The sequence below is a fragment of the Carassius auratus genome, unplaced genomic scaffold (genome assembly GCF_003368295.1).
Source record: "Carassius auratus strain Wakin unplaced genomic scaffold, ASM336829v1 scaf_tig00216830, whole genome shotgun sequence".
NCBI lineage: Eukaryota > Metazoa > Chordata > Actinopteri > Cypriniformes > Cyprinidae > Carassius > Carassius auratus.
In genome coordinates, this window is record NW_020528754.1 from 337518 (window position 1) to 350928 (window position 13411).

At 39.2% G+C, this 13411-nt stretch overlaps 1 pseudogene; it reads left to right on the forward strand.

The window, feature by feature from the left end:
• The window catches only part of LOC113099010 (zinc finger protein basonuclin-2-like), a 233811-nt pseudogene that overhangs the window by 176769 nt on the left and 43631 nt on the right, over positions 1-13411 (forward strand).

Below are 13411 nucleotides of genomic sequence, written 5' to 3' on the forward strand. Positions count from 1 at the left end.
TATCTTTATTAACAAACTGCATATCTAAAGTCTAAACAATTACATCAAGTGATGCAGGGCAATAACTCACCATATGATGTGGGATATTGAATGCAGAAATTTCAACAGTTTGAATGTCATAATCTATGCATTTACAAAGATGGTACATCCTTCTCATGGGAAATATTTAATACTTTATTCAATAATTAATAGAGATATAGCACACATCATACAGAAATATTTTGATGCGTCCATTTCCTAGTGCATTTGCTCATCTGCAATACATCTCTAAATCGCAAATGTTTCTTGTCACATGTTAAATAGACATTTAGGACATATCTAAGATTTTCAGACTGTATGTAAATATATTTATATATACACACACAGTACAGAACAAATGTTTGGACACACATTCTCATTCAAAGAGAGTTTTCTTTATTTTCATGACTATGAAAATTGTAGATTCACTCTGAAGGCATCAAAACTATGAATTAACACATGTGGAATTATATACATTAAAAAGTGTGAAACAGCTGATAATATGTCATTCTAGGTTGTTCAAAGTAGGCACCTTTTGCTTTGATTACTGCTATGCACACTCTTGGCATTCTCTTGATGAGCTTTAAGAGGTGGTCACCTGAAATGGTCTTCCAACAGTCTTGAAGGAGTTCCCAGAGATGCTTAGCACTTGTTGGCCCTTTTGCCTTCACTCTGCGTTCCAGCTCACCCCAAACCATCTCGATTGGGTTCAGGTCCGGTGACTGTGGAGGCCAGGTCATCTGACGCAGCACCCCATCACTCTCCTTATTGGTCAAATAGCCCTTACACAGCCTGGAATTGTGTTTGGGGTCATTGTCCTGTTGAAAAATAAATGGTCCAAATAAACGCAAACTGGATGGAATAGCATGCCACTGCAAGATGCTGTGGTGGCCATGCTGATTCAGTATGCCTTCAATTTTGAATAAATCCCCAACAGTGTCACCAACAAAGCACCCCCATACCATCACACCTCCTCCTCCATGCTTCACGGTGGGAACCAGGCATGTAGAGTCCATCCGTTCACCTTTTCGGTGTTGCACAAAGACATGGTGGTTGGAACCAAAGATCTCAAATTTGGACTCATCAGACCAAAGCACAGATTTCCACTGGTCTAATATCCATTCATTGTGTTCTTTAACCCAAACAAGTCTCTTCTGCTTGTTGCCTTTCTTTAGCAGTGGTTTCTTAGTAGATATTCTACCATGAAGGCCTGATTCACACGGTCTCCCCTTAACAGTTGTTCTAGAGATGTGTCTGCTGCTAGAACTCTGTGTGCCATTGACCTGGACTCTAATCTGAGCTGCTGTTAACCTGCAATTTCTGAGGCTGGTGCCTTGGAGGAACTTATCCTCCGCAGAAGAGGTGACTCTTGGTGAGCCAGTTTCTTTGTAGCGCTTGATGGTTTTTGTGTCTGCACTTGGGGACACTTTCAAAGTTTTCCCAATTTTTCGGACTGACTGACCTTCATTTCTTAAAGTAATGATGGCCACTCGTTTTCCTGTATTTAGCTGCTTTTTTCTTGCCATAATACAAATTCTAACAGTCTATTCAGTGGGACTATCAGCTGTTTATCCACCTGACTTCTGCACAACACAACTGATGGTTCAACCCCATTTATAAGGCAAGAAATCACACTTATTAAACCTGACAGGGCACACCTGTGAAGTGAAAACCATTTCAGGTGACTGCCTCTTGAAGGTCATCAAGAGAATGCCAAGAGTGTGCAAAGCAGTAATCAAAGCAAAATGTGGCTACTTTGAAGAGCCTACAATATTACATATTTTCAGTTGTTTCACACTTTTTTGTTATGTATATAATTCCACCTTTGTTAATTCATAGTTTTGATGCTTTCAGTGTGACACTGCAATTTTCATAGTCATGAAAATAAAGTAAACTCTTTGTATGAGAAGGTGGGTCCAAACTTTTGGTCTGTATATATATATAAATAACAGATGGAGATAATTGCTTTAACATTCCACATTATTATTTTTTTAAAGCAATTTTATTACTATTTAAAAATAGCTTTTTGCCCTTTTACTTACATCCAGTTGAAATACAGGAGTTCAAACCACTGTGCCATATAAACATAATATTGTTGAGGCTGAAATTTAAAGTATTGCCTCCAGGCTAAACTCATACTCAAACAGAGAATGAAAGTGTCAAATGTTTTTCATGTATATTTAACAACAAATACCCCAGTGACTATTGGTGTGCTGTCGCTGAAGAATTTATCTTGCTTAAATATCTGAGGTTATGCTGTTGTGAAACCATTCTGTATTCCCACCTCTCGTTCTCTCTTACTATTGTTTATTTTCTTCTTTACTCTCACACTCTCTTTAAACATTTATTCACTGTCTGTGCCTTAAAGGCCCTTTGTGCTTTGTGCTGTTGATTTTTACAGCTCTTAAAATCCAGAGTAAACATTTATCATTCATAGAACCTAGCAGGCTAGTGCAGACAAAGGCTTGCCTTGTGTCATCTTGTATTGTCATCAGAACAGCCATTGCTCCCTTGATGTTGCCTTGTTCTGTGCCAAGAGTAAACTAGATCATATATGAGAAGAGCAAAATAATTTTCTATCCCCTTAAGAAGAATGGCACACTTTTGTCATCAAAACATCCCACATCCCATGGTTTTGGCTTTGCAAAATGAATGAGTGAATCACAATAATAACATTAAACAAACAAAAAAACATATATTTATTTATTTATTTATCTATCTTTTCTCTGATATGACCTCTAGGATGCTGCAGGCAAGGTTCTGGACAGATGGACTATAATGTCCCGGGAAGAGGAGATCATCACCCTTCAACAGTTTCTGCGCTTTGGTGAAACCAAGTCTATTGTGGAATTGATGGCCATCCAGGAAAAGGAGGGTCAGGCAGTCACAGTGCCCTCATCAAAGACTGACTCTGGAATCAGGACTTTTATTGAAAGCAACAATCGCACACACAGTCCTGGCCTTCTGTCGCACCTAGAAAACAACAGCCCCTCTAGCATTCACCATTTTGAGAACATCCCAAACAGTCTGGCCTTCTTGCTGCCCTTCCAGTACATCAACCCAGTGTCAGCCCCCATGTTAGGGCTGCCACCAAATGGACTGACCATTGAGCAATCAGGTCTCAGAATGCAAGAGCCAAATCTGCCAAATAAGAGCGAGCCAGTGGAGACCAGTGAATCTGAAGTGTCCCTCTCACCATTTCGTAATGCTCAGAGCCCCAGTCGAGGAACATTGGGGACTTTATCTAATACCATTGAACCTAAGATAGAACCCAACAGAGCTTCAACCATCTCTCCAACACCATCTTTGCAGCAGTCCCAGCAACCGCAAACACCAACACACCAATCACAGGGGCAGCAACAACAGCAATCAAGCACTCTGAACAACCACCAGATCCATCACCACTTTGAAAAGATTGAACAATCGAAAACCATTACACACTCTTCTTTCTCTTCCAAAATGCATCGCATGCGTCGTATGGGTGCTACCTCACGTAAGGGTCGTGTCTGCTGTAACTCCTGTGGCAAGACTTTCTATGATAAGGGTACTCTAAAGATCCACTACAATGCTGTGCATCTGAAGATTAAGCACCGATGTACTATCGAAGGTTGCAATATGGTCTTTAGTTCATTAAGGAGTCGTAACCGACATAGCGCTAATCCCAATCCTCGTCTACATATGCCAATGCTAAGGAACAACCGGGACAAGGACCTCATTCGCTCTAGTTCTGGGACAGCAACACCTGTCATATCAAGTGCCAAAAGTGGCTTCAATCTAACTAGCCCTGGGCGACCACCACTAAGCTTTGCCACCCCTCCTCTTGACCCCATGATACAGTCACCCCTGCAGAGCCCTCTGGTTTTCCCTTCCCTGAAGTCTGTGCAGCCAGTGCAACCTGTGCCACCTTTTTATCGCACACTGCTCTCTCCTGCTGACCTAGTTAGTCCCCCAGTCTCTTTGCCCACCAGTCCAATTTTACCTACCACAACCAACAGCACATCTTTGACAGACCAGCAACAGATGTTAACTGCTAGCTCCCATAACATGCATGTATCAGAAACATCAACATTTTCTCATTGCCTACTCACAACTCCCAGTACCCAAGATTCTGTGACTGTCGACCCTATGCCTAAAAAAAAGCCTCGCAAATCCAGTATGCCAGTAAAGATAGAGAAAGAAATAACAGATGTGGCAAATGATTATGATGACAAAGATGATGATGATGATGATGATGATGAAGATAGTTGTCATCACCACCACCATCAGCCATCCAGCATCCATAACAATGTCAATAGCAACTGCAACAACAACAGCAGCAGCAGCAGCAGTAGTCATCACTGTGAGGGTAATGGACATCAGTCTCCATCACATGATGAAATGAGTCCCAGTCTAGCTCTTAGAGGCATGCTCCATCCTGACCAAGAAGAGTGCAGTAGGAGTCATGGCAGCAGAAGTCATGGCGACCTATGCTATATTGACAGCTTTACCTCCGAGGACCAAGATCATGAGCGTGATTTTGAAAATGAGTCGGAGACATCTGAATCCAAGATGCTCTACCGTGATGAGCTGATGGACATTGATGTACATCAGTCTGCCCAAGAGAAAAACCTTGTCAAGGAACACCAGGGAGCAGAAGAAGGACACCTACAGAAAGATTTGGAGAAACAAAGCCATTTCCCACCCTCCAAACACCAGCCTGTTGTCAAAATCAAAGAGGAGATCAATGATCCTACTTATGACATGTTCTGCATGGGTCAGTATAGCCTTTACAATGGGGGTATGACTGCTGCCGCTGCTGCCAGCATGGCTGTCTTACATGAAAGTTTCATCTCCTCTATGAGCTATGGATCAAGCCCACCAAAATTCTCTTCTCAGTCCCCTGACGATGATCTTTGTTCTAGTCCTGATCCAAAGATTTGCTTTGTCTGCAAAAAGAGCTTTAAAAGTTCATACAGTGTCAAACTGCACTACAAGAATGTGCACCTAAAAGAGATGCATATGTGTACAGTAGCTGGATGCAACGCTGCTTTCCCCTCCCGACGGAGCAGAGATAGGTGAGACAAATAACCTCTTTTTCCTCTATCAAAATCAAAAGATGTAAAAATGATTATTGTTGAACTTATACACACCATTTAGATGTGAATATACAATAAGGAAACAAAATTAGTTTGATTCACTATATTACAATATACTATAAGATGGAGCAGAGATAGGTGAGACAAATAACCTTTTTTTTCCTCTATCAAAATCAAACTGATGTAAATATTATTGTTGAACTTATAGCAGGCCATTTAGACGTGAATATACAATAATTAAAATTTGATTAGTTCACTGTATTACATTATACTATACTATACTATACTATACTGTATTGTATTGTACTGTAATATACTATATTATACTATACTATTTTTTTTACTAGTGCATTGCTTCAAAATATGTCAATTTAAAAGTAGTTCTTTCATGACCTCAATCTTTATTTGTTTATTTTTTATCTATTTAAACATTTCATCAATTTGTGATATATCCTGTCTGAGGAACCTATTCAATCTTCAATCTTCATTGCTATTTGAAAGGGAAAGAAAAAATATGTTTTAATGAGAAGAATTCAGAGGCTTATTTAATTATTTAATGTGTTGTTTACCTATACTTGCTCACTTGTCACACACAGGTAAACTAGCTTGAAGCATGTCAAACCACTGCATTCATTAGTGCATAAGGAGGTGTAGATTTAACTCACTGCTAGTTAACACTACCATATTTACCATAAACATTCACAGAATACATTTAAGCTAGAGTGAAAGCAACAAACGTATCTTTACTCAAATGTAGAATCTCCATTGATAATTGTGGACTATTGACCTAAAGTGTATCATTACATTAGTATAATTTAGTAGCCATCTTACAAACTTACATACTGTAGGTCACTGCATGCAGTTCACCTCAAATTCAAAATTCAAAGGCTTAATAGACATGCAAAATCAAATGTAGCATCAGAGCAATGCATGTCAGAAAGAGAGGGGAAACAGAGAGAGAGAGAGAGAGATGAGAAGAAACCTCATCTATCTCATTCACTCTTTTTTTTTATATAAAAATGTATTAAATGTATTACAATTTAGGACAAATTATAAAAGTCATGTTCATTTACATGTGTGTGTGTCTGTGTGTACTGTGGGCTGCATGCAGTTATTCCACTTTGTTCCACTTGATGTTGTCTGAATTTTGTTTGTGTGTGTATTTAATTAATAGCCTTTTAAGAATTCCGTGGTTGTATTAAAATTAACTCAAAAAGGTATACGCATGCCCACATACAACAGATTTTGTGTATGCTGGTATTGCAGTTTTGAACTAGATTTTTAAATATTTTCTAATGAAAATGTGAGTCATGCTTGCCCATGCAAAACTTGTCATGAAAAATGGTAGTGTGGGTGGTTGCCAGTTGCTTAGGTGTTATGAGGTGTTGTTTTTTTCTTCTCATTGTTCTGATATTCTGAGTGGTTGCAAGACATTGAAATTATAGGTGGTAACTTTTGTCAGGTTAAAATTGATAATTATATGAACCACTTATATGAAAATATCTATCTATATATATATATATATATATATATATATATATATATATATATTAGAGGTGGGCATAGATTTTTTTTTTTTTAATCTAGATTAATCTCACTGTGATCTTGTAATTAATCTAGATTCATCTAGATTCATCTAAATTAAAATGGCTCATTCGAATTCTGCCGAAGGCATTCAGAATATATGTTACCCAAATAAAATTGACAAACAGTAAGTCTTTGAGAGGGGGTTTATCAAGCTAGGTGGTGCATTAGAAAAGGGGCTCATCTCATGTTTCCAAAATGCATCACAAAGTGCTTGAAAAAGATGTAAACTAATTCCACGTTGCACAAGGTGCAAACAACCTTACACCAGTTTCACACCAATGTATAAGTTTTTTTTTCAAGTTTGTAGGTGTCAAGGTACAGAAACCAAATAATTAAATGTAAAATAGCACTGGATAGTCTTCAATGTAAAAATGATGCAGTCATACAAAGTAATGCAGTCAAGAGCAGCGAGTGATTTTCATTTTCATTTTCTTGGATTAACATTACAGCAGCCAGTAGCTAAATTAGGCGCGGTCCCTTTAAGAGACGATGAACGCATCCAATATAATACACATCCCATTTTTTTCCTCAACTGTTTACTTTCACTAAAGAAATAACTGACAGTTTTCGAGCATAATTTCCAAGGTGGATATTTTGACATATTTTGTATGTATTTGTCGGCACAAGAGCAAAAATAATCAAATTTGATGTTTTAAGTGTTTTGAGACGCCTTTTTTCTGCGTGAGCCCTGAACACCAGAACACCGCGAGTACTGAATTGGGCTCTTTCACATCTTCTTGTTTGTTCAAACTGTGATTTGTATTTGTTCGTCCATGTGCAGGAGGAGGGACTTCGAGGAGAACTTCGCAGAAGAGAGCTCGGTTCAGTATCGCTGTCCGTGATACGCGGCTCTCTCTCTCGTGCACACCAAACACACACTAGCGCTACTCTGTTCAGCTTTTCCGTGTCTATGTTTGGATGCTTTAATGTTTAAATCGACAAGCGGTAAGGCGTAAAAACATGTGAAAAAGATAAGCTTTCGTGACGATGCGCAATAGTGGCCCCTCAACTGTCCTTGAGCATCTTTTTAGGCTGGCCTCAGCCAGTCGGTTATATAAAATATCAAGGTGAAAGTCATCAGCTTGCTTAATATAGACCCAGCTCCCAACCCAACTTTGAGAATAGATTAACGGCGATATTTTTTTTATCGCCCGATAAGAGTCTCGCGTTAACGCACGTTAACTGCGATAAAGGCCCACCACTAATATATATATATATATATATATATATATATATATATATATATATATATATATATATATATATATATATATATACTAGGGGTGGCACGGTTCAACTTTTTCACGATTCGTTTTTTTTTTTTTTTTTTACGGTTTTAGAGTCACGGTTTTCTATACAGTTCGGTATGTGCTTATGGAAAAACTATACTTTCTAATAAAAAAAAGAAGAAGAATATTCTATCCAACTACAAGCAACAGCACATATAATACAATAGAGTAAAGATACAAACAATAAACAGTGATTTTCAGGTTTTCTTTTTTTTTTTGGCAGGTCTAGCATAAGTTTTTAGGTACATAAATGTAATAAATGAATCAAATGTAAAACAGCATTGCATTCTGGACTATATAAATTAAAGATTATTCTTTATTAAAGTTATAAAAGCTTTTTAATCAAGAGCAGTGAGTGATATCTTTGTTGTTGCTGTTCGATTAATATAAAGACTGTCACTTTAAGAGAATGCACTGATACTGTGGCCTGCGTTCTGCCAGCTATGTCTGCTGTAGGATACTTACCAAGATGGGCATTTTGACAATAATTTTTTTGCGCGCCTCGGTTGAGCGCTTGCACAATTCTTATGACTGCACGCGGGAGCTCTGGCTCTTAAATGTTTAAACTGACAAAGCTTAAATGAGTTTAGTCAGAGACAGTTTATAAGAGACATGCCACTGCCTCAATCCTCAATACAACTATATAAGGAAAACCCATAACGGCAAAGATGGCGGTTGTGTGCACAAATCCCGCCCCTCCCACTGGAGAGCCAATCGTCTGCTTTTAATAGTCAAGCCGGGAAACATTTAAGCCTATCATCTGGTTCCACTGACGTATGCGCACAGTTGAGGAACCCTTGCGAATGCGTAGTAAAGGTATAACCTGTGGGGGAAAAGGCGTTTTAAACCTTATTTTGGGGCAAAGTCATCAACATTTTTCAGCGATTTTTATCATATTTCACTGCTGTGTCTATACATACACTTTATGTCCCGGTGACCAGTGAAAGTGCAGTTCTGACTCTCTGCCCATTCATTTAGACAGGAGCTGGTCTTGTTATTCTGAAATAGCTGCCCGGAGGCATTGCCAAGATGGCGGCCGAGTTGCACGACTTGCCTGAAAGGACTTTGGTTTAGTTTAAATACATATTAAAGTGTGCTGTTCAGGTCTCATCTGTGCGCGCGTGCTTTCAGCACCTGGATGATGACAGAATAAATGACTGCTCATATTCATTCACATTGATTAAGAGTGATGGTTTTGTCCAGGTTTTTTTTTTCTCATCACTATTGTTGTAATGTCTGGGAATCCAGAATGTGCATCCATCAACAGAAACATATATTAACTGCTATTTATAGCAAACCATATTACAGATACTTTGGATTTAAGTTAAGGAAATTAACTTTTTTGTCCACCGACCACCGTCCACTGTGGCTGGTGGATTTCAAAATCTACCAGCCACTCAATGTTTTTACCAGCCACTTTCTTGTTTTTAACCGACAATGTGTAACTGCATGTGATGCTCAAAAATGCTGCATTTCTAGGCAGCTTACTAGGTTTTGAAACAGCCGACTCTTGCTGAAGTAGCTCATTCTCTCAACTCCGTAGCCCAACCGGATGATACACTGCACTGTTTTCGTACGCATTACATTTACATTTACATTTAATCATTTAGCAGACGCTTTTATCCAAAGCGACTTACAAATGAGAACAATAGAAGCAGTCAGGTCAACAAGAGAACAACAACAGTATACAAGTGCCATGACAAGTCTCAGATAGTCTAGTATAGAACGCATAGCCAGGTATTATTTTATTTTTTTAATATTAAATGAAAAATACAAGAAAAGGAAAAGTGCTGGTGTTAGTAGGTTAAGTGCAGGCGAAAAAGATGAGATGAGTCTTTAGATGTTTCTTGAAAATGAGTAAAGACTAATTTTCTTTAGAGATTGGGAGGTCATTCCACCAGCTGGGCACAGTCCAGGAAAAGGTCTGTGAGAGTGATTTTGAATTTCTTTGGGATGGCACCACAAGAAGTTGTTCACTTGCAGAGCGCAAACTTCTGGAGGGCACATAGGATTTAACCAGTGAGTTTAGGTAAGTTGGTGTCGTGCCAGTGGTCATCTTGTAGGCAAGCATCAGTACCTTGAATTCGATGTGAGCGGCTACTGGTAGCCAGTGTAACCTGATGAGGAGAGGAGTAACATGAGCTTGTTTTGGCTCATTGAAGACAACACTCGCTGCTGCATTCTGGATCATTTGCAGAGGCTTGACAGCAGGAAGGCCCGCCAGGAGAGCATTACAATAGTCCAGTCTGGAGAGAACAAGAGCTTGGACAAGAAGTTGGGTTGCTTGCTCTGACAGGACGGGTCTAATCTTCCTAATGTTGTATAAGGCAAACCTGCAGGACCGGGTCGTTGTAGCAATGTGGTCAGTGAAGCTTAATTGATGATCCATCACAACTCCTAGGTTTCTGGCTGTCCTCGAAGGAGTTATGGTTGACGAGCCCAGCTGTATAGAGAAGTTGTGATGAATCAATGGGTTAGCTGGAATCACCAGGAGTTCAGTCTTTGTAAGGTTAAGCTGAAGGTGATGGTCATTCATTCAGCTAGAAATGTCACTCAGACAGGCTGAAATGTGAGCAGCTACCGTCGGGTCATCTGGATGGAATGAGAAGTAGAGTTGGGTGTCATCAGCATAGCAGTGATTAGAAAAGCCATGCTTCTGAATGACAGATCCTAAAGATGTCATGTAGATGGAGAAGAAAAGTGGTCCAAGTACTGAGCCTTGAGGAACCCCAGTAGCAAGGTGGTGTGACTTTGAAACATCACCCCTCCAAGACACACTGAAGGATCTGTCAGAGAGGTAGGACTTAACCCACAGGAGAGAAGTTCCAGAGATGCCCATCTTTATGAGGGTGGACAGGAGAATCTGGTGATTAACAGTGTCAAAAGCAGCAGACAGGTCCAGTAAGATGAGTACCGAGGATTTTGAAGCTGCTCTTGCTAGTCGCAGGGCTTCAGTAACCGAGAGCAGAGGAGTCTCAGTTGAGTGGCCACTTTTAAAGCCAGATTGGTTGCTGTCCAGGAGGTTGTTCTGTACAAGGAACATAGAAAGCTGGTTGAACACAGCTCGCTCAAGTGTCTTTGCAATGAATGGAAGAAGGGATACCGGTCTGTAGTTTTCAAGAAGTGCTAAATTTAGAGTTGGTTTCTTGAGTAGTGGGCTTACCCGAGCCTGCTTGAATGCTAAGTGAAATGTTCCAGAGAGAAGAGAGGAGTTGATAATGTGAGTAAGCGAAGGTATGACTGAAGAAGAGATCGCTTGAAGGAGGTGAGTGGGGATAGGATCAAGTGGACAAGTAGTAGGATGACTGGACAGGAGAATTTTGGAGACGTCCATCTCTGAGAGTGGGGAGAAGGAGGATAAAGAGTGTGCGTCGGCCATTGTGAAGTTGTCCTCAGTCTGCGGCTTGGAGAATTGGTCACTAATGGTTCTTGTCTTATTTGTTAAGAAAGCTGCAAAGTCGTCCGCTGTAAGAGTCGATGGAGGAGGTGGAGGCGGCGGATTAAGAAGAGAAGAGAAAGTCTTGAAGAGTGTCCGAGCATCACAGCAGCTGTTCATTTTGTTGTGGTAGTAGGATGTTTTAGCTGTGAAGACATTTGCAGAGAAGGAAGAGAGGAGAGATTGATACACACTGAGGTCCGTAGAGTTTTTTGATTTCTGCCATTTTCTCTCTGCAGCCCTGAGTTTAGAGCGATGTTCACGGAGAACCTCGGACAGCCAGGGGACAGATGGGGCAGTGCGGGCCAGTCTAGACAACAGTGGGCAAAAGTTGTCCAAGCAAGATGTTAAAGTGGAGCAAAGAGTGTCCGTAGCACTGTTCGTGTCCAGAGCAGAAAACTGAGAGAGTGGTGGAAGAGAGGATGAAACCGCAGCAGATAGGTGAGATGGAGAGAGTGAGCGTAGGTTCCGTCAAAAGGTGACCTGTGTTGGAGTGTGTGCAACTTCAGGAGTAAGTGCTAGGTTAGCAGTAATGAGGAAGTGGTAAGAGGTGTGCAGTGGAGCAACTGAAGAGGTGTCCACAGAGCAACAGCGCGTGTAGATGAGGTCCATTAATAATGTTGTATTTAATTCCAAAGGAAAGGATTCACCAGTTTTTTTATTAATTATTTTTTTTTTGTTCCGTGGTTAAGGGAACACGTGGTGAAAAGTCCCCTGTTCAACACTGTATCACTGAAATAAATCTCGGCTCACAAACTTTTACACCATCGACAAAATGAACGCAGAGCGTTTTTAATACATCGTTTTTTTACGTGTCTCATCACTCCAGAGCTGTCAAACATGTGTAGTAATACAATGTTGTTTCTGCATAACAACTTACAACCCTCGACGCCTACGGACACTTTGGCAATTGAATCGCCATTGGCTAGTTATTATTTTAGTTTACTCGCCAGTCAGTCAAGCTTTATAATAGTCTAGCATCATTTAAGAAAAGAACTTTAGTAATTCAAAGTAAACTTGATAACTTGATATGTTTGAATGATTATTAGTCGTTTTAACTGAACATTTTAATTGGACTGGTGGTGGTGCTTTTTTGGTCATTCAATGTTTCTGTAAAAAAAAAACATAAAAAATATAAATATATAAATAAAAAAAATATATAAATAAATATAAATATATATATACAGTGGGGATCGAAAGTTTGGGCACCCCTTGCAGAATCTGTGAAAATATGAAACATTTTCACAAAATAAGAGAGATCATACTAAATGCATGTTATTTTTTAGTTAGTACTGTCCTGAGTAAGATATTGTACATAAAATATTTTAACATTTATTCCACAAGACAAAAAAAAATGCTGAAATTATTAAAATAACCCCACTCAAAAGTTTGGGAACCCTTGGTTCTTAGTACTGTGTTCTGTTATCTGATGATCCTCGACTGTCTTTCTGTTTTGTGATGGTTGTGCATGAGTCCCTTGTTTGTTCTGAACAGTTAAACTGAGCAGTGTTCTTCAGAAAAATCTTTAAGGTCCTGCAGATTCTTCAGTTTTCCAGTATCTTTGCATATTTGAACCCTTTCCAGCAGTGACTTTATGATTTTGAGATACACCTTATCACACTGAGGACATTTGAGGGACTCAAACACAACTATTTAAAAAGATTCAAACATTCACTGATGCTCCAGAAGGAAACAAGATGCATTAAGAGCTGGGGGGTGAAAACTTTTGGAATTTGAAGATCAAGGTAAATTGTACTTAATTTGTGTACCGGGAAGCATACATGTATCTTCTGTTGCTTACGAAGGGCAGAACTAAATGGAAAAAAATTATATTTCAACAAAATAAGACAAATTTGGCCATCTTCATTGTGTTCAAAAGTTTTTACCCCCCAGCTCTTAATGAATCTTGTTTATATATATATATATATATATATATATATATATATATATATATATATATATATATATATATATATATATATACTGATATTTACTGAACTGATTTG